The 22,061-nt window shown below is 35.4% G+C and overlaps 2 protein-coding genes across 5 annotated transcripts in view; both read left to right on the top strand.

Annotated features, from left to right (window-relative positions):
* Positions 1-22,061, top strand: part of LOC125648773 (uncharacterized) — a 144,509-nt gene that overhangs the window by 11,770 nt on the left and 110,678 nt on the right. The window lies entirely within an intron of this gene.
* LOC125672861 (uncharacterized) overlaps positions 1-22,061 on the top strand; it is a 50,286-nt gene that overhangs the window by 8,140 nt on the left and 20,085 nt on the right. The window contains exons 2-5 of the mRNA XM_056147855.1: positions 4,257-4,461; positions 17,708-18,660; positions 19,017-19,074; positions 19,905-19,954. The gene's annotated coding sequence lies outside the window, so the exon portion shown is untranslated. The remainder of the gene's footprint in view (positions 1-4,256; positions 4,462-17,707; positions 18,661-19,016; positions 19,075-19,904; positions 19,955-22,061) is intronic.

Consider the following 22,061-nt stretch of genomic DNA (forward strand, 5'->3'; position numbering starts at 1 on the left):
CTTCTATTATTCGCACCGGTGCGAATAATCATGGCACTATATTCATTCATTAAATGTCATATTCATTGATATTAACCCCCCAAAAATTCCAAGCCCCATTTTTTATATGGTCTCCCCCAAAGAAACCCCTTTCCCGGGAATTTCTTCCCTTTTTAGAGCGTTTTAGCTTGAAATGTAAACCTCGTCTGTATATATATACTCCTGTTATTCGCACCGGTGCGAATAATTTTAGCACTATATTCATTCATTAAATGTCATATTCAATGAAATTCACCTGGAATTCTTCCCTTTTTAGAGCGTTTTAGCTTAAAATTGGAAACGTCGTCTGTATATACTCCTGTTATTCGCACCGGTGCGAATAATTTTAGCACTATATTAATTCATTAAATGTCATATTCATTGAAATTCACCCCCAAATATTCCAAGCCCCATTTTTTTATATAGTCTCCCCCAAAGAAACCCCTTTCCCGGGAATTCTTCCCTTTTTAGAGCGTTTTAGCTTGAAATGTAAACCTCGTCTGTATATATATACTCCTGTTATTCGCACCGGTGCGAATAATTTTAGCACTATATTCATTCATTAAATGTCATATTCAATGAAATTCACCTGGAATTCTTCCCTTTTTATAGCGTTTTAGCTTGAAATTGGAAACCTCGTCTGTATATACTCCTGTTATTCGCACCGGTGCGAATAATTTTAGCACTATATTAATTCATTAAATGTCATATTCATTGAAATTCACCCCCAAAAATTCCAAGCCCCATTTTTTATATAGTCTCCCCCAAAGAAACCCCTTTCCCGGGAATTCTTCCCTTTTTAGAGCGTTTTAGCTTGAAATGTAAACCTCGTCTGTATATATATACTCCTGTTATTCGCACCGGTGCGAATAATTTTAGCACTATATTCATTCATTAAATGTCATATTCAATGAAATTCACCTGGAATTCTTCCCTTTTTATAGCGTTTTAGCTTGAAATTGGAAACCTCGTCTGTATATACTCCTGTTATTCGCACCGGTGCGAATAATTTTAGCACTATATTAATTCATTAAATGTCATATTCATTGAAATTCACCCCCAAAAATTCCAAGCCCCATTTTTTATATAGTCTCCCCCAAAGAAACCCCTTTCCCGGGAATTCTTCCCTTTTTAGAGCGTTTTAGCTTGAAATGTAAACCTCGTCTGTATATATATACTCCTGTTATTCGCACCGGTGCGAATAATTTTAGCACTATATTCATTCATTAAATGTCATATTCAATGAAATTCACCTGGAATTCTTCCCTTTTTAGAGCGTTTTAGCTTGAAATTGGAAACCTCGTCTGTATATACTCCTGTTATTCGCACCGGTGCGAATAATTTTAGCGCTATATTAATTCATTAAATGTTATATTCATTGAAAATCACCCCCAAAAATTCCAAGCCCCATTTTTTATATAGTCTCCCCCAAAGAAACCCCTTTCCCGGGAATTCTTCCCTTTTTAGAGCGTTTTAGCTTGAAATGTAAACCTCGTCTGTATATATATACTCCTGTTATTCGCACCGGTGCGAATAATTTTAGCACTATATTCATTCATTAAATGTCATATTCAATGAAATTCACCTGGAATTCTTCCCTTTTTATAGCGTTTTAGCTTGAAATTGGAAACCTCGTCTGTATATACTCCTGTTATTCGCACCGGTGCGAATAATTTTAGCACTATATTAATTCATTAAATGTCATATTCATTGAAATTCACCCCCAAATATTCCAAGCCCCATTTTTTATATAGTCTCCCCCAAAGAAACCCCTTTCCCGGGAATTCTTCCCTTTTTAGAGCGTTTTAGCTTGAAATGTAAACCTCGTCTGTATATATATACTCCTGTTATTCGCACCGGTGCGAATAATTTTAGCACTATATTCATTCATTAAATGTCATATTCAATGAAATTCACCTGGAATTCTTCCCTTTTTATAGCGTTTTAGCTTGAAATTGGAAACCTCGTCTGTATATACTCCTGTTATTCGCACCGGTGCGAATAATTTTAGCACTATATTAATTCATTAAATGTCATATTCATTGAAATTCACCCCCAAAAATTCCAAGCCCCATTTTTTATATAGTCTCCCCCAAAGAAACCCCTTTCCCGGGAATTCTTCCCTTTTTAGAGCGTTTTAGCTTGAAATGTAAACCTCGTCTGTATATATATACTCCTGTTATTCGCACCGGTGCGAATAACAGGAGTATATTATATATTATAAGGATGATCTTTCAAAATATCATTCATAGATTTCTGAATAAATATTATCTTTAAAATACACTACGAATACAAACGTTACAAATAAAATAAAACTTCAGATTTTCATGTTTATTACGAAGGTATATTCTCTCTATTTAGTTGCACCTTCACCTATTTTTAACACTTGACCTTGTACTCAAGGTTTGCTTTTTGTTTCAGTTGCTTATTGTTCCTCCATTGACGATTTTAGCGTGACGTCAACAACGTCAAATATTATTCGCTCCGCGGAGCGAATAACAGGATAATGCCCGTATTCTACTGATTGGATTTAAATAAAATAATAGAACAGAATCAATAATAATCAACAACACAATGATTTAAACTGATCTTCTATATTTATCTGGTTTTTCTTTTTGTTATCTCTCTATGCTCTGAGCCTAGGTCTGAAACTTACATTTGAGCCTTAGCTCCCAGACCTATTTCTAAACACCGGGTTTCAAACACCCTATTAATACACTTTGCTCCTTTTTATTCAGCAAGAATTTATGATACCCAAATGGTCCGTCTTCAGCAATTTGAGACACCGCAAATGAGTAGTCATAAATACCTTACCTCCAAGCACGTCTTCACTATACGATGACTTCTTCCAGAATGAACAACCGGTCCTGAATAAGACCGCTTTATGTAGTTTCCCTAAATCTGCTGAGTCAGATCTAGATCATCTTAACGTTTGGAACATTGTCCGAACACAGGAGATAACATATGATTAAAAAAGAATAATTCAACCTTGATTATCTAATTTGCATATGATTAACTTGATCAACGGAATTTCACTACACGACTATAGTGCTGCGCAATAAAATCCCCGTCCGCTTGCCTAGAGTTCGCGGTTAAGAGAGAGAGAGAAAAACACGTGCAGGCTCAGAGGACTCCGAGCCCGACCAGAAATACCAAAAATCCACACCCCAAAATCACTACACCCTCCTGTCGTCCGTTTACTGCATCCTCAAAAGTGAAAGTAGAAATCCCCGCCAACCAACTTTCTCACATGTCACTGTTTCGGATCCTATAAAAAGCCACTTTATCAATGTACAATGATCACCATCATGCATTCAAACACAAATAAACAGTATTGATATCATTCAAACTCCATTATTTCTTCTCTATTTATCATCTAGTATTTAACCCTGGCCACATTACCTTCGTAAATATTGTGCTCACTAAAACGTCATGACGGGTCAAATGATCATAGTTATATTTAGAGGGGGGGGGGGGGGGGGGGTATGACGATGGCTGACCATCAACTTTTATCACATTTGTTTGAGAATGTAATTCACTAAAAATTAAACTTGTCGTAAAAATTCACAAGAGTTATCTGCCCTTCGTACTTATGTGCGTTAATTTTTATAAAGAGAAAGTGTATGTAACTTTTTGCCATGAGATTTGTATGAAAAATATAATTTCTTTTAAATATATTTGGATAAAACATGAATTTCCCATAGACTTTGAACAATGTAAAATTCTTGGTGAAATAAATCAAACAGTAATTAAAATTTAAAAAATGTCTATGGTGGATTATTTTTATTTGATGAACCTATCAAACTGATACAATGAATACAAGAATCCCACTATCGATTTACTAGATATGAATTATGGTTGTTATACATTGAATACCCCCCCCCCCCCCCTTCCGCCTTCTGATACAGTTCTCCTTCCCAATGTCAAATACCCGCCGACGCCCCTGGATTTTTAATTATTACAAGCGTATTGACAATTTGACTAAATTATATGTTGATGAAAGTGCAAATAATAATCAAACTAACAAATAATTCTGAGTTCTATTTAAACCTATATACAAATTAGATCGGGATCGAGATGACAGAAATTAAAGAGCACAGGGGAACTAAAATAAAATAAGTTATATATGGATGCAAATTCGTTAGTTTGCTTGCACTATCATCAAAAACAAATGTAGTCAATCAGTCTACGTAATTGTAATAATTGAAAAATTCCCAGGGTTATTTATTATTCTTTAGTAGGACCCACCTGCGCAACCAATTGCGCAAGAACTTCGTAAGGACTAGTTTTACCCTAACCCAACAAGCGACAAGCAGGCGAGAGCGCGCAAGAGGAATGAGGAAGAAGTGAAAGGCAATTTGAAGTTTGTACAAGACGGGCTTGTTTTCATATAGTGAATATTCCAATAGAAAGGAAAAGAAGGAACTGTACACAAGTTGTAAAGTAAGAATTATATCACGGAATTATTGTTGTTTGTTAATGAGCACAGTAGTCGCCTTTACCGGACCATTTTCTCCATTACTGAATCACGTGATTTACCAGTGATCCACAGGGGCTCGTCACGAAATTTTTGAAATAAAATTTGACATCGTCTATTCTATATATCGTGACGAGCCCCTGTGAGTGATCAAAGTATTTCTGGTCGCCATTTTCAAATTTCTACTTGCCATGGTAAAAGATTTTGTAAATAAGACCTATACAAGTTTTTTTTTTTTAATTTGAATATCTTTCAAGAAAAAAATCAACACCCATGTAGATCTATGCGTTTTGTTTGTTTTATTTTCAGTCTTCACGAAAAACTTTGTGAAGCACAGGCCCTTCGGGCCTCCTAATATAATAATTTTGCAAGCCTAAACAATATTTTAATGGCCCAAAATATTTTTTTCTAATTTGACCACTTGTCCTTTACAAGGTGTTGCATGCTGATTCTACACTATAGATACATGTATGTTCTACCACAGGAGTCAGCAATTTTATATCAATAAAGTAGAAATATATGAGAAATGGGCATAAATACTACCACTGAGCTTCGCGAGCGAAGCGACAGGAATGCAACACGATTTCGGCAAAATCTGCTTCGGTGCTATGTTGCATGAAAAAGATAGCAGTACCCAGTATAAATAACATCAGTCGATGTGTCCCACCTGATTTCTGGATCGGTCACCCTTTTAATTGCCGTCAATTACTCTAAAATCCAAAATAAACATACTTTCGAAAATATTCACTAGCCATAAGTTTTGTGTGACGTCACGACATTTGCTGCTGAACTATCGCAGTAAAATCAAAGTTGACACGGAGAAATTCCGGATACTCACGGAATGTGATGGCCTAGATATTGTTGTAATTTTACATCACACATAACAAAAGTTGGGAAGTTTCTAGTATACCGGTCCCCAGAAGCACGCGACTGTGCATGAACAGTTATTTCCCTTGCCGTTGCTAAGCGGAATGTAAACACGCCGCCATTTGCATTTTTGCAACGGATGCTGAGCAATGAAAATCGTGCGATAAAAATAAAAGCCCCTGACAAGTCAAATATAGTTTTTAAAAAATTCTTACCTTATAACATAAAATCATCTAAGCTGTTGTTTGCATTAATCAGATCGAGGGGTTGAAGAACTAGTCGTTGTTTGGCAATCAAGGGTTCCTTTGGCTTTGATGAAGTAAGATTGGGTACGAGTATCGAGGGGTCATATACAGATTTAATGAGTTCTAGAAATTTAAGGAATGGATCTTGGCAGTCTGTAAGATATTTTTTTCGGATGCAGTACTGACAAAAATAAGTATCGTACAGAGATTTAACTGTGCCGCTGGCCGGTAATGACTTTTTTCAATGCACGCCAAGTAGATTCTATAGTATTGGTGTGTGTCCCTGTATCGGGATCTACAAAGTTTACAGAATGATTTACTTTTAAATGTTCGAACCCTTCTTTATCAAGAATATCATAAGCTTTCCAGCAATCGCTAATTATAGTTGTACCGGGCTGTATGTTGGCTTTTATTATTTCAAGCAGAGTTTCTCGTGTTCGATCTGCCACTGTTGTAAAAAAAAAAAGCACCTTTTCGTCTCCCTTTCAATCCCACCAAAACCCAGACACCGTCAACTTTCCGTCCCTTGTGAAATTTTCTTTTACCAAATTTACTTTCGTCAATTTCAACAAATTTTCCCACGCCTCCTATTTTTTCTGAATTCTTCTCTAAAATGCAGGTACACACTTCTCTGGAATAATTATACCAATCAACAACAGTTTGACTTGCAATTTCAAGTTCGTGTCTCAAGAAACTTTCACTAGCTTTGTATACCCAGAAATATGTTATTAACAGAACTTTTTCCAGCGTTAATTTGTGCTTTTCGAACCAGCTACCAGTCCTGATGGAAATTTTGTTGTTGCAGGTTTTGTTAGAACATCTCCATACAAATCCGTCGCTTGAATATGACGAATCCTTTCTTAATCTAAATTTCCCGTTGTTACAGCTGCCACAGATTTTGTCATCCAAATTTATCAAAACAGATAATCCTATTAACCAGTTAATCAACTCTCTTACATCAGCACAAATCAAAATTTTTTTTTTCAGTTTTAGGGGCATTTCAACACAAATCAGCTGTTCAGTTTGTTACATCAACACCAGTGACATTGTATCATACGATTATTCATGAGAATTACGTATACAAAGCGCACGTGACTATTTTGCTCAACAACGGATTCCATTTATTTTACAACAAAAAATGTACGTCTTCTTGCATTATTTTTCATTTCGGATTTAAAAAACTGATTTTAAAAAAAGTTTTTTTAAAACTTCATTTTTTACGAGGAATTCGAATTTGGGCTTATTTTTGTGATTTCTTTCTGTTTTAGCGATTTCACTGATCGCTAACGCGATCGTATATCAGCGATTTTTTTCTACCCACTGGTACCGGTACCCATTCGATTGGAAAAAATAGCGTCAAAATCGAACAAATTGGGAATTTTCTACAAAAGTTTCAGCAAATGATTTTAACTAAAAGAAAAGAAAAAAAGAGAACAAAACAAGAACTATTCATCTCTTTACAAACTTTTTACCGTAATATTTGCTGTTGGATTGTTTTAGAATCGTTGTAGTTCTACGAAACATGTGCACTGCCATGATCTGTACTTTCACTTTAATACCAGAAGTGAACATTTTAGTTAACTTGTACAACGTTTCAGACTAAGTAAATTACGATGTCAGCGGTCTATTTTTCGGAAAGTAAGTTGGGAATTTTTAGTCTCAAAATTGGGGAAAATCAACAGTTTTTGGCATTGGGAATGGTACCGTTTATATCGGCGGCACACGTTTTAGCGCCATATTTTGGGAACTGGTATACTAGAAGTGTTCCCAAAAGTTTTTAATAGATAGAAATCTTTATTTGTTTATTGAATGCAAAATTCTTGGTAGTACAGTTTATCAACTTTCTTTTTCCCATATATCACCCGAGCAGTGATTTTTTAAGACCCATTTTGGGTCCGAATTTCGGCCCTTTCCCCTCTTAAAAATTGTCAATTTTTTCCCAATTTAGCTTGCATTTTCCCCAATAATAAAATTATGAAAGGAAAACGTATTTGAATAAAGTAAACATCGATGTGAATTATATGTATACATAAGATTTAACAAAAAGTTATGGCAATGATAATTTGGATATATAAAAGTTGAAAATTTTATAAGGTTAAAGAAAATTAGATGTGTAAAATAAAGATAATATAATGTTTGATATGATTTTAAAACTTCTTTACGATAAAATTGACTTTTCCCAATTTGACTGAAATGTCCCAATTTGAAAGCCACAGGACCCTTGTAAAAAATGTAGAAAAATCACTGCCCAAGTCACTCAGATGTCAACCTCCCCTGCTTTTCTTCAGTTTGAGGTGGGTGAGGGATGCGGTCTTTTTACACCTCTTGTGCTATTTTTTCATTCAAGGACGTAGTGCAGTGAGACTGATTCTTTATCGTGCCAACCCATAGACATTTACTAAATATTAATAACTAAAGATAATAATATTTATATACAAGATATTTCCAGTAATTATTTCTATGAGGTTACAGCAGAACACCGTGGCATGAAGAAATACTATTATTAATTTGCTGAAATTATTTTGAATCTCACTTAGCATTAAAAAAAAAAATCATCAGTGCTGCTTTTGCTATTGAATTTTCCAGTGGCACAGTCAATGACAGACCTTTTAAAAATCATGAGAGGGGGGGGGGGGGGGGGCAAATCCATATTCAAGGATTTATAAATCGGCTTGATTTGGGACATATGGACCTTGATACATTGAGAAAACATTCTTGCAGTGTTAGCAGCCCCAGCTGAGTCCATCCCATAGAACCATGAGTTCACTCAGAACCCTTGACATTTGTGAGGATGAGAAGAAAATTCAGCATGATACTTTAGTGCTTTTAGTCCTTATTGAAAGATGAGCTAGGTTTAAACGGCTAAAATTGAAGAATGTTATTTAATGAGAAAATAAGCGTTGTAAATTCAGCAATTTTTTTCTACCCACTGGTACTGGTACCGGTACCCATTCAATTGGGAAAAATAGCGTCAAAATTGAACAAATTGGGAATTTTCTACCAATGTATCGGCAAATAATTTCAACTAAAAGAAAAGAAAAAAGAGAACAAAACAAGAAGTAGTCATCCCTTTATAAACCTTTTTACGGTAATATTTGCTGTTGTGATACATAAGGAATCGTCGTAGCTTCATTTTAGAATCGTCGTAGCTCTACAAAACACGCGCACTGCCATGATCTGTACTTTCGATTTAACTTGTACAACGTTTTAGACTAAGTAAATTACGATGTCGGCGATCTATTTTTCGGCAAGTAAATTGGGAATTTTAGTCTCAAAATTGGGAAAAATCAATGTTTTTTGGCATTGGGAATGGTACCGTTTATCGGTACCAGTTATGTAAGGAAAAAAATCGCTGAAATTATACTACCTTAAAATGAGGGGGGGGGGGGGGGGGGGGATGCACAAACTGCAACTGTACATCTGTTGTTGGAAATTGGAGTAGATCTAGATATATTTGAGAATTCATATACTGTATTCAGCTCAATAAGTCATTTTTTAAGCGCTAAGCATAGCTTAGGCGCTTATTGCCGCCAGTTGGGTTTTGCTTTCGTCATCATGTTTCCGGTTTATCGCCACCTATAGGCGAATTTATGCATCGCTGTAGTCAAGTCGTGTTTAAAGTAGTCGTAATTTTGCAACCGATCTAGCACAGGGATAACATTCATATCTGACATGTTCCATGAAAAATGCTTGTATTGACTCCCATTGGGAATGTCTTTTCAAAGTGCCAAACTGTGGTAATTTTTTGTGGTAACTAAAAATATTAACACTCAGGATCAAGAAAATGTAAAAAATAAAATTATAAAAGTATTCTTTCACTTTTAATTTCATTTTTTTAAAAACGGTTGCTAACATCACATTTTTATGACGGAACACTTGACGGAAAATGACATTAGCAATTAATAAATCTTCTGTTTACTAAACAAGTTATGAAATTATTTAACTACATGGCTCTCTTAATGAAAGGTTAAATGTAATCTATATACATTACATCGAGACCAATGTTTGTTGTGCTTTAATAATGACCCAGAATCTTTTATTTTCTGTCAATGCTAATGTCAGTTCTTGACGGAACTTTTTTATGCTAATGTTATTGTTTGACGGAACAAAACCTTGTGGAACTTTTTCGCAGTGATGTAAATCATGATAAGACTATAAATAGTTTCCCATGATGAGTTTTTATTGCAATAAAATAGTCTTTGAATTCATAAACCGGTAGTTTGACGTACGATTTAGTACAAATAGAACGATTTCTTATGCTAACGTCAGCAATTTTGACAGAAAGTCTATCGCTTGAAGTTTTACACAAGTCTAGATACTTCATTCACTCAACATGCCATGCAATTGGAAAATCCCATTACAACGCCCCTTGCAGGGAGAGTTGTAATAATAACAAAGAACCACAACTCTTACAAGGGTTTGGTAAAGAAGTGTGCTAATGTCACATTGTGCCGAGTAGAATTTGACAGAATGATGTTAGACCAAATATCAATGTAATTTCTTAAGTCAGATATTTTGTTTAAAGAAGATAAAATCTGTTCCACAATTAGATTATGACTTTTAATACTTAATTCCAGAAAAATAATCAAAGCAAATTGTTTTGCAGTACATCTCTATGTACATATGTCCATTAGTGCTAACGTCAGTATGTTTGACAGAACGAAAGTTACAAAAACTGTTTACTTTGAATTTACTTTTGTATAATTTGTTTTCATAAATAGTTTGCAATTTTTTTATAAAGATTAAGTAAAAGTACATACATTTTATGTTACATTTTTTTCACCCCTTGTTTTCTTATATAAGTTGAAATAAAGTATCCGAGAAGTTGGGTACCACTTCTCACGGGAGTTAATTCTGTCAATTTTTCTCATATTTTGAACATTCATATACCAAAATAATTTTAACAATTTATGTGTGGCAAAATATTTTTGATTTTATAATTAACTCTAGTCCATTCAAGTTTGTAATTAACAACATTCTTTACTTTTTAAGCATATTTATCTTTAAATACGGAGGGGAAAAAATTGACGGACATTTATGCTAATTTGGTGGAATTTGTCATCTGCAGTTGCATTTCCCCCCGGAAATATAGTTCGTTGAACAGTGAACAAAATATGTATAAAAAGGGTGATATTTTTGTCATCATTCTTGGGGAAAGTGAGACACAGATGCAGGTCATTCTTCAGTTAAAATTCCCATTTGAATCTGCGTCTGTAATAATTAAAGTGATTCAAAATCTAAAATTGAATAAGAATATGTATATGAAACTGTTTTAGCTAGGGTGCCTTTGCATTGTTACCTTCGCATGGCGCTTAGAGGCCAGGAAAATCAATTTGCATGGTGCAATCTATAATTAGAAGCCACGTCATTAAGCTATACACGAAACAGGAGGGTTTTCCACGTGTGTTTTGGCTGCTGTTCCGACTCAGTAAAATTTTTGTCCGACGCAGCAAAAATGTGTTCAACACAGTAAAAAATTTACTGATCCGCGTCCATTGTGAACGAGAAAGAATTTGTGCACGATTATGCTTTGACAGCGAAGGACAGAGATCGGTGTCTCAGAAGGATGATATTGCGTAACTGCATACACCTTCCCCGATCATATATGTAAGTCGGTCATGCAGAAATTTAGAGGATGCAACGGTGTAACTTAAGCTTACTTTATTATTTCTAAACAACCAAGATATTCTTCAGAATCATCGTCAACACAATCAAATTTGATTTCGTGATTTATTTGTTTCAAAAATGGGACTAAAAATAATAGTCTTGGGGCAAGGAAAAGATAAAAGGTACAACATTATATTATATTATGGAAGACAATACCCCGGTTTCAAGTATTCAAAACACCACGTGGAATTTTACGAGGGCTGTATACTGTTAGATAAACATTGCCATTGTGTCAAGCATGAATGTGAAATGGTTTGCGGTCCACAGCACGCTACATACAACGAAAAGTAATCGTGTTTTCAATGTCTTTGTACTTCAAACAAACAATTGACAATGACATGCATATGCTACATGTATTTCCGAACGTACAAATGGGGGGGGGGGGGGGGATGGATGTACTGTCGTTGTTCCCTGTCCCCACATTTTGTTTTCGCTGAACGATCTTTTCGTATAAAAAGATGCATTTAGTTTTTTGGTGAGATGCCTCTTCATTATTTCTAACAGCGGTTTGAAAATTACTTTTGTAACTTTTCAGTGCCTAGTTCATGTAGTTTGGGATTCTCATTTAGCTACATTTACATGTTGTAAATTTTGCATATTTATTGCGAGTCACTTCTGTTACATTTTTTTTTTTTCATATTAGAACTCCTACACAAGCTTATTAGCATTTTCATATAAAGAACTGTTTTATAAAATTAAAACAATAGCAATGTGTATTATGTCTCATTCAGACTTAATATACCTGTGTCTTGGGGTTTTTTTTTTGTTTTTGTTTTTAGATTTACGTATAACAAACAATCACTACAATTGCTAAATGTAAATCCATGCTTATATGTTAATCTAATTCATCATCATATTTGAATTAGTATATCCTCTTGCACTAACTTTTATGTTAAAAATGAGCTATCTCCACTCTTGTTGATGACGCAGTATTCAGTTTCAAAGTAATATTGCACATGTATGATGAACATCTTTTCTAAATAACTTCCTAAATTTTGTTTTCAGTTATACATGTATTTATCGGACTTATTTGGATTCAGATTCTCTCCAACCTGATTTTGAATTGAAAATAACTTCATTATTGATTACAAAAAATAATCCACTTTCAATGTTTGATTGCTATTTGCAGATAATTATGCACTGGATTATGTAGTACAAGTCATACAGATGCATGTTTATGTGTGTATTTAAATGATTTCTGGTAAGGTAATGAAATGGATGTAAAGCGTTTCATAATCCTGCATTATTGGTGTGTTTTGACATGTGACATTTGTTAGTGTATGTGGTTATGTGTAATTTTCTTTTTTGTCCAGTTTGTTTGTTCCTTTCTATTATAAGTGACTTACATATATATATGTATCAAACTATTGATTTGTTTCATTTCAGTTGTATTCTAAAAATATTTCATACACTATTTAACTGGAACACAACAGTAAGTTAGTTGCGTAATAACAATTGAACACTTTATACCGAAAATTACCATTACAACTGTTTTTACATTTTCTACCAAAAATGTTCTTCTCTATAACATCACATCTGTAAGAGAAAAAAAAATGCATAGTCATGTAGAGCATTTAATGATCCAGGGACCGGAGCAGAGCGGATCAGAAACCCTTGCCTTGGGAAGATGGGTGGGGGCTAAACAGGGTATAAAGTGTTCACTTGTCAAATATTTGAATAACATAGCCTTAAATGCTATTGATTGATAGCCTTAAATGCTATTGATTGATTGCATCTTGTTTAACGTTCTTCTCAATAATTTTTAATTCATATGGAGACGTCACCAAGACCGGTGAAGGACTTCAAATTTAGGCCTATGCTCGGCGCTTACGGCCATTGAGCAGTGAGGGTTCTTTAGCGTGCCACACGTACTGTGACACGGGACATCCGTTTTAAAGGCCATCTCCGAGGACCCGTAACATTCACACCTGATGCCGAGAGTTTGGTGATGGAACTGTCACTACCTGTCTAACGAACTAGGTCTGTCGCGGCCGGGATTCTAACCCCGACCGTCCGCATACAGGGCGAACACTTTACTTCTGGACCACCGCAGCGGTGGTAATGCTATTGATACTAAATTCTGATTATAGATATTTAATAAGAACAGGTGTCCTTTACCAAAATTGTAAATTTCATGATCTAAGGACAAGGTTTTAGTTTAGTGTGGGATCAAAATTATCATAGTGACCATTGTTTTAACAACATCAAATAAAATTTATATTTACGTGTTGAAAAGTTTCAGGACATTGCTTCCAATCCATATTTGTTATTTTCTTACGGAAAATGTACTACTTATTTATGCGAAAATAAAGAATAATGCATAAACCGTTTTTTTAATGTTGTTCCTGCTCATTAACATTACATACAGAATTCATGAAGTCAGCTTAGCGCTTTTCAGTACTTTGATTTCCTGTTGGGTTTGAAAACTTTGTGTCTCCACCCCCAACACGATGATGGGCTCCATTCGAAGTGTGATATCAAACACAATATATATAAGTTGTTGGCAGTGCTCGAGCTGGGCTTCGCCATTTTCGCCAATGGAGAATTTTTTTCAAAAATGGCGGGGAAAAAATTAAAAGTGGCGAAAATCCCTTTTTGCAATAAATTGTATTTTAAATCCTTTGTCAGTGACACATTATCGCCTGTTTGTTTATGCAGTCAAAATCTCTTTATTCAGTCAATGCGTGCGACCGGAAATCTCGCGTCGCTCCAGTGCACACAGCTGGTCACAGCCTCAGGTAATTTATGGCTGCAAAAAAGTCGGTGATTATGTAATAAAGTACATCAGACAGCTGTTTACCCTGCTGTGGTCAATTGTTTAACATTTTCAAAAGGTCTTATTCATTATCGTGTTATCATCTCCACATTAATGTCAATTCTTAACCAGAGAACCGACCGGTAATTAAATTCCGTATTATTGTGTATAATGTATATCATGTATATTAGGGGTGGGTATTGCTCAAGATTTTCCGATATGATACGATACAATATTTTCTGATGCGATATCCGATATATTGGATATACAATGTAGTTAAGCATTTTCTGAAGTAAAATATCAAAATTAAAAAAAAAATGAAGTGGTTTTTAATATCTTTTATTTCATAACAAAACAAACAATGACAATTAAAGTATGAGGAAACTCCAATGTCACAATGTAAAAGCGGGGATTAAAGTCTGAGAAATCTCCGATGTGTCACAATGTTAAAGCGGGTATTTAAGTCTGAGGAATCTCTGATGTCACAATGTAAAAGCGGGTATTAAAGTCTGAGGAATCATGTTCCTGTTAGAAGCCATTTTTAAATTATGAACTTCGATCCCGACTATTAAAAGGGCTATTTTTAAACCCGACATTATATCGTATCGTTGAAACACCGTATCGTATACAGGGTTCGAAATTAACTCATGGCCGTAAGTCCGAGACTAGTAAAAAACGTGTCGGACTAGTGAACTCTCTATAGCACTAGTCCGTATGGACTAGTAAAAATCCGGAAATCAATCTTGAATTGGTAAAGATTTATAGCAATATTTGTCTGAGTCTCTTAGATGTTTGAACTTATGGTTGATTACCTGCATGATCAAGTGTTTGCATGAGTATGACAGTCTGATCTTCCAAACACATGGAGTGCGTTCGAGACCGCCGTTCTTCAAACGTGCACAAATTGTCAAATTCCTGCCGATTCCGAACACCGAGTACATATCATGAGAACGTGTTCTGGGTGCAAAAATTGCAAGAAGTGTGGTCTGAGAACATGCACGTTTATGCGCACATGTTCTCGTCATTCGCAACTCTAACACAGTAGTTCTTAACACTATAGCTCATGACTTGGTCAATCGAGTGAATTTTATTGACTTTATTGATCAAATTTCGAACTCCTGTGACTCTAAGATCTGAGCACCAAAACAACAGGAACGTCGATCTCGAACGCACTTATGGACGTTTATAAAAGGATTAACTTGGAGGTTAATATCGTATGCTTCTGAAGATTTTGTATGCGAAATAAAGTATGGTGGTCTCTTTTTCTTCTGTAGGTGTCAGAAATTGAATTGCTTGCAACTGTGATGTGTTTGGTTTGATTAAAATGAAGATCATTTTATGATATACTGGACGAACTAGTGAAATGCTTTGCGGACTAGTGAACATCAATAGTGACTAGTCCGTACGGACTAGTGCTTGAAAAAGTTAATTTCGAACCCTGGTATATCGCTGGACAGGCGTATACCGGTACATTTCGATATATCGATATATTGATTCACCCCTAATGTATATGGGTCGTTCTTAGGCCAAAAATAAAAATTGATTTGTTTGATGTACTCCGACCAATCCGTAGGGGCACCCAATCATTTTTTTCAGTACTTTTAATTTTTTTTTTAATTTGGTTTCCAGGGAAATAGACATTATTTCATTTTAAAGGTTTATATTCTCTAAGAAACTTTTTTGATGAATGTTTTATAGCAATAATTATTAAATCTGTCTTGTCCAATGTTTAATGAAAACATCAATAAATTTCTAAGTCTGCGTTTTTATGACAATAATCAATTTTTTCGATACTGCAAAAAAAAGAGAAAAAAATTAACATACCTACCTACCCACCTTGAAAAATGTGGGTCGGAGTACATCAAACAAAAATATTTTTAATGATGGCCTCAGATAGGAAACTTTATTTGGAATTTTAAATGGTCATGGAATTACTTCATTTTTAGCTCACCTGAGCCAAAGGCTCAAGTGAGCTTTTCTGATCACATTTTGTCCGGCGTCCATCTGTCTGTAAACTTTTCACATTTTCATCTTCTCATGAACCACCGGGTTAAATTTCAACCAAACTCGCCAAAAAGCATCCTTAGGTGTAGGGGATTCAAGTTTGTTCAAATGAAGGGCCACACTCTCTTCCAAGGGGGGATAATCAAGAATTAGTGAAAATTTGTTGGCATCTTTTAAAAATCTTCTTCTCAAGAGCCACTGGGCCAAAAGAGCTGAAATTTACCTGAAAGCTGAAATTTACCTGAAAGCTTCCTGACATATTGCAGATTCAAGTTTGTTCAAATCATGGCCCCTGGTGGTAGGATGGGGCCACAAGGAGGGATCAAACTTTTGCACACAAATATATAGGAAAAATCTTTAAAAATCTTCTCAAGAACCACTGAGCCAGAAAAGCTGATTTTTACATGAAAACTTTCTGACATAGTGCAGATTCAAGTTTGTTCAAATCATGGCCCCCGGGGCGTAGGATGGGGCCACAAGGGGGGGGGGGGTCAAAGTTTTACATACAAATATAGGAAAAAACTTTAAAAATCTTCTTCTCAAGAACCATTAGGCCAAAGAAGTTGACATTTACATGAAGGCTTTCTGACATAGTGTAGATTCAAGTTTGCAAAGGGTAATTTGGGCCATAATAGGGACTAAGGTTTTACATGCAAATTTATATGGAAAGTCTTCAGATATGGGCCAAGGTGACACAGGTGAGCGATGTGACCCATGGGCCTCTTGTTATTGTAAAACTTCAAGAAAGCCTAACTTTTCAGAGAATAAAAAGGAAAAGATAGTTGAAAGCATATTTTTTTTTAATTATTCACATTTTAAATCAAGTGCCCAAAAAGTGATGCCTATTGCATTGACATACAATATATTCCATTTTTGTTTAATTGGTGAGTTTTTAACAGTCATAATTATGTTTTCACAAAACAAATTTCTTTCTCAAACAATAAACTAAAAATTCTAGAGTAAAGAAATGGTCAAATGGTTTCTATTGTTCGTTTAAAAAGGTGATGGATATTACTGATAAAGAGGACAATATTTTTTTTATCAAAAATGTTTCACATTTAATCATGATGATACAAAGATTCATAACAAAACTTAAGTAATATTTGCAGGGTGTTTAAAAAGATTCTGTTCTCTATACATAGTTGAAATAATAGATATTATGCATTAATCTTTACTTTGCGTGTTTGGATATTACTATTGACACTTTGACAATTATCATTTTTCGTGATGTCTATTACTTAAAACACTTTGACAACTACCATGTTGTGATACCTATTCCCAGGGTTCCAACTTCGACTGAATATCATAGGGGCCAGGTGGGCACCTAAATAAGAAATCATTTTAGCCCACATGAAATTTTAGTAGTCCACACTAGAGGTTCGTGGTATTACCGGTGTACCTGTATTTTTCTGGTAGCAGTATGTACCGCTGTACACGAGGCGATATACCGGTATATTCAAGTCTGGTAACTCCACAGGAACTCCACGTTTTAAATATCTATAATAAAAAAAAATGTCTTCCTGTAAACATAATATTGACAAGGTATACCACGTCACCATCTTGGTTTTCGTTTTTCCCAGCTGCATTGATTGAAAATTTCGGTGAAAAGTTCAATATAATACATATTCCTTGACAGTGAATGTTGGATCATATCATTTCTTGTTTTTTCTACAGGTGATAATACTTCGATGTAGTGCGTGGCATCATAAAGGGAGAAGAAAGGATTGACATGTGGTAGTATAAACAGCTGTATCATTAATTCTTAGACATCATGATTTTAGAACAATTTAGAGGTCACCAGAACTTATAACTCAAGTGAGTTTTTATGATTTGTCATCAGCAAACTGTGTATCTGTAAGTGTTTCACATTTTTAGCTCACCTGAGCTGGAAACTCAAGTGAAATATTCTGATCACTTTTTGTGCACTGTCTGTCTGTTTGTCCGTATGCACAGTTTTCACTTATTCGATTTCTCCAGAACCGCTGTGACAATGTCAATTAAACTTGGTACAAATGATCCTTGGAAGAAGGCCCTTAGGAGAATCAAGTTGTTAAAAGGAAAAGTCATGATCCCTTCAAAATGGAGATAATCAAGAAAATGGAAAAATAGGGTGGAGTCCTTTGAAATTTTTCTAAAGAAGCGTTGGGCCAGAAAAGTTGAAACTTACATAAAGGCTTCCTGACATGGGTACCATCAAGTTTGTTCAAATCACGGCCTCCAAGGGCAGGGTGGGGTATTTTAGGGGATAGGAGTTTTACATGAGTATATGCATAACATCTTTGAAAACGTTCTTGTCAAGAACAACAGAGCTCTGAGTAGTACTGTCATGTTGATATATGCAAGGATACCCAGGTAGTGTAGATTCAAATTTGATGAAATCAGTACCCCCAAATCCAGAACCCTGTGGATAGTGTGTGTTCACAATAGAGATCAAAGTTTTGGATGATAATATATATAGGAAAATATTATTCTCAACAACAGTAAATCCATGATTAGTCATGATGACAAGACCGTACATTTCATACCATGATTGTTGACCTTTTAACCTTGTATTTCAGTTATGTTGTAAACTTTGGGGCAAGAAAAACAAAGAACAGCTGAACAAGAGCAGAGCCAAGGTAACTCGGGTGAGTGATTGTGGCTCACAGGCCTCTTGTTTTCTTCCCAGTCAACCATTGCAGTCTTTACATTGTTTTAACACATGTCCTTCAGGCAGGTGTATCCTTCGTTCGTTTGAATTGATTGTATCAGACAAAAATAGGAACATCACAGAAAAAAGTTTAATGAAAATAAATTTCTGTCTGGACTTGTGAATATGCAAGTTTCACATTTCTGCTCCTAAATTTACCAAGCCCCGGGCATCAGACTCCTGGGACTTTTCAAAGACTGCTCTTGCATTGTAACTTTCTGTTGAATACGTTTCAATACAGTAACTGTATCACATGCTAGTATATGATGAACGGTGTATTTTTTGTTTCCATAGGTGATAATAGCTAGATATATCAGCATCACAAAGACAGAAGAACAGAAAACAGGCACTGGTAACAGTTGTAACATTGATATCAAAATATTATGAACTCAGAACAGGTTTAACATGTTTAAACTCACAGCTGAGTTTTCATGATATCAGTGTACTTAGGTCTGAGCTTACATCCGAGTTTTCTTGATTAAAGTTTGTCATACCTGTCTTCTGTAAACTATTCACAACTTCTAATTCAATTCTTTACTTATCACAAGGCCAATATCAGAAATTCTATGTGATCTTTTCCAATCTTGCCACATGTTGGGGGGGGGGGGGGGGGGGGGGGGGGGGGCTGTTAATGGAAATTTGTTCAATACTTCCTATCTTCTTAAAGAGGTTAGGTAAGTTGGAACTAATGAAAATAAGATAAGATATTGAAGATCATACATTATTTTCTGTCTCATTCAAGAATGGTTTTCTCTTATTGAAACTTCATCAATTTAAGGTCATAGTAGTGAGGGTTCTTTATTGTGCTAACGCCTACCATGACCTCCGTTTTAAGGTCTTACCCAATTTACCTCTAATTGTGGATGTTTGGTGAACAAACAGTCACTACCTCTCTTGTTAGACTCTTCAGCCTTTGGTTGTCTCAGTTGTATGTGGACATTTTGAATTAATGGTCAGGATATCAATATATCAAATTACACAGGTCAAGTTTGTATTTTGGCCAAGTAAAAATATTTTGGTAGAGTCATGTCCCTTGGCATTGGGAAATTTCATTGTATAGCGCTCCACATTGACTCAAACATTGTATGTATACTCACAATAATTCAAATTTTTCTTAAGTTATAATTGTACAATCTATAATAGAATCATAGAATTATTAACAACTTAGATTACTTTTAACAGAATCCTCAGGACAGCTGTGTGAAAGAGAAAAGGAAGATAAAAGCAGAGTGGTATTATAAGAGTTTCTTTATTACATGGATAATTTACCTGTATTTTTAGGCCAATTCAACTTAATTAGTAGATTATCATCCAGGGTCACCAAAAAGTATGGGGCGGGTGGGAGGATTTAATTTTTTAATTTTTATTTTCTAAGAAAAATATTAATGACAAACGAGTTTTTGTCAACAGAAGTGCTTCATTTAATGCCAGATGGATATCAATCTATGCTTATTTCACAGACGAATTCCAGGTTAAGCTTAATTCAAAACACAATAAGACACCAAACTTCTTCAAGATTTACGCCTGTAAGAATGCAAGAAACCATATTCTTCATGTTGCTTTTCACGTTGCTATACCGAAAATGTAAAGAAGAAGTGTAAATACCTGAGTTGCACATGAAAATTTTCAGGAAATCGCAAGTTTTGCAAAATTAAAAAAATCGGGGCAGGCCAATTTTAGAGGGGTGGGCGGGGATGATAATCTATCAATTAAGTTGAATTGGCCTTAACTCTGGATATGAATGACATGGAGTGTTTAAAGGGGGATATCGATGTCTATTCACAACTTGATAATATTGGCTATTTTAGGTCACCTGAGTCACTCGGGTGACCTATTGCTATTGTTCTCCGTCTATCGTCGTGTGTCATCTCTCAAAAATTTCAAATTTTGTATGAACCATTCTTGGGACAAGGGGGGCAGACCTTGTAAATTTCAGGACCCCTGCACCCCTGTTGTGCATTATTTCATTTAAAGGATCAAACTTGTCAGATAATTATACTATTTTGTTTTGTTTGTTTGCTTTAGATCGCTTCAAGAAATTCTCATTCATACTAAGTCATCATCAGCTGTAAATGAAGGACCACAAATTTAGACCTATACTTAGTTCTCAAGACTGTGGCAGTGAGGGTTCTTTAACATGTCTAGACCTATACTTAGTGCTCAGGACTGTGGCAGTGAGGGTTATTTAACATGTCTAGACCTATACTTAGTGCTCAGGACTGTGGCAGTGAGGGTTATTTAACATGTCTAGACCTATACTTAGTACTCAGGACTGTGGCAGTGAGAGTTATTTAACATGTCTAGACCTATACTTAGTTCTCAGGACTGTGGCAGTGAGGGTTATTTAACATGTCTAGACCTATACTTAGTTCTCAGGACTATGGCAGTGAGGGTTATTTAACATGTCTAGACCTATACTTAGTGCTCAGGACTGTGGCAGTGAGGGTTATTTAACATGTCTAGACCTATACTTAGTGCTCAGGACTGTGGCAGTGAGGGTTATTTAACATGTCTAGACCTATACTTAGTGCTCAGGACTGTGGCAATGAGGGTTATTTAACGTGTCTAGACCTATACTTAGTGCTCAGGACTGTGGCAGTGAAGGTTATTATACCCCCCGAACGAAGTTCTAGAGGGTATATAGGAATCACTCTGTCTGTCTGTCCGTCTGTAAACTTTGAACATTTTTAACTTCTTCTCAAAAACCACTGGGCGAATTTCAACCAAAGATGGCACAAAGCATCCTTAGGTAAAGGGAATTCTAAATTGTTGAAATAAAGGGCCAAGCCACCTTCCAAGAGGAGATAATCAAGAAAACGTAAAAATAGGGTAGGGTCATTAAAAAATCTTCTCAAGAACCACTGGGCTAGAAAAGATGAAATTTATAGATAAGCTTTATTAGGTAGTGTAGATTCTAAATTGTTAAAATCATGGCCCCCGGGGGTCGGATGGGGCCACAATCGGGGATCAAAGTTTTACATACAAATATGTAGGAAAAATCTTTAAAAATCTTCTTCTCAAGAACCACTGTGCCAGAAAAGCTGAGATTTATATGAAAGCTTCCTGATATAGTACAGATTCTAAATTGTTAAAATCCTGGCCCCCGGGGGTTGGATGGGCCACAATAGGGGATCAAAGATTTACATACAAATATATAGGAAAAATCTTTAAAAATCTTCTTCTCAAGAACTGCTAAGCCAGAAAAGCTTAGATTTATATGAGAGCTTCCTGATATAGTGCAGATTCTAAATTGTTAAAATCCTGGCCCCCCCGGGGTCAGATGGGGCCAGAATAGGGGATCAAAGTTTTATGCACAAATATATAGGAAAAATCTTCTTC

This window comes from Ostrea edulis, chromosome 8 (assembly GCF_947568905.1).
Source record: "Ostrea edulis chromosome 8, xbOstEdul1.1, whole genome shotgun sequence".
Classification (NCBI taxonomy): Eukaryota; Metazoa; Mollusca; class Bivalvia; order Ostreida; family Ostreidae; genus Ostrea; species Ostrea edulis.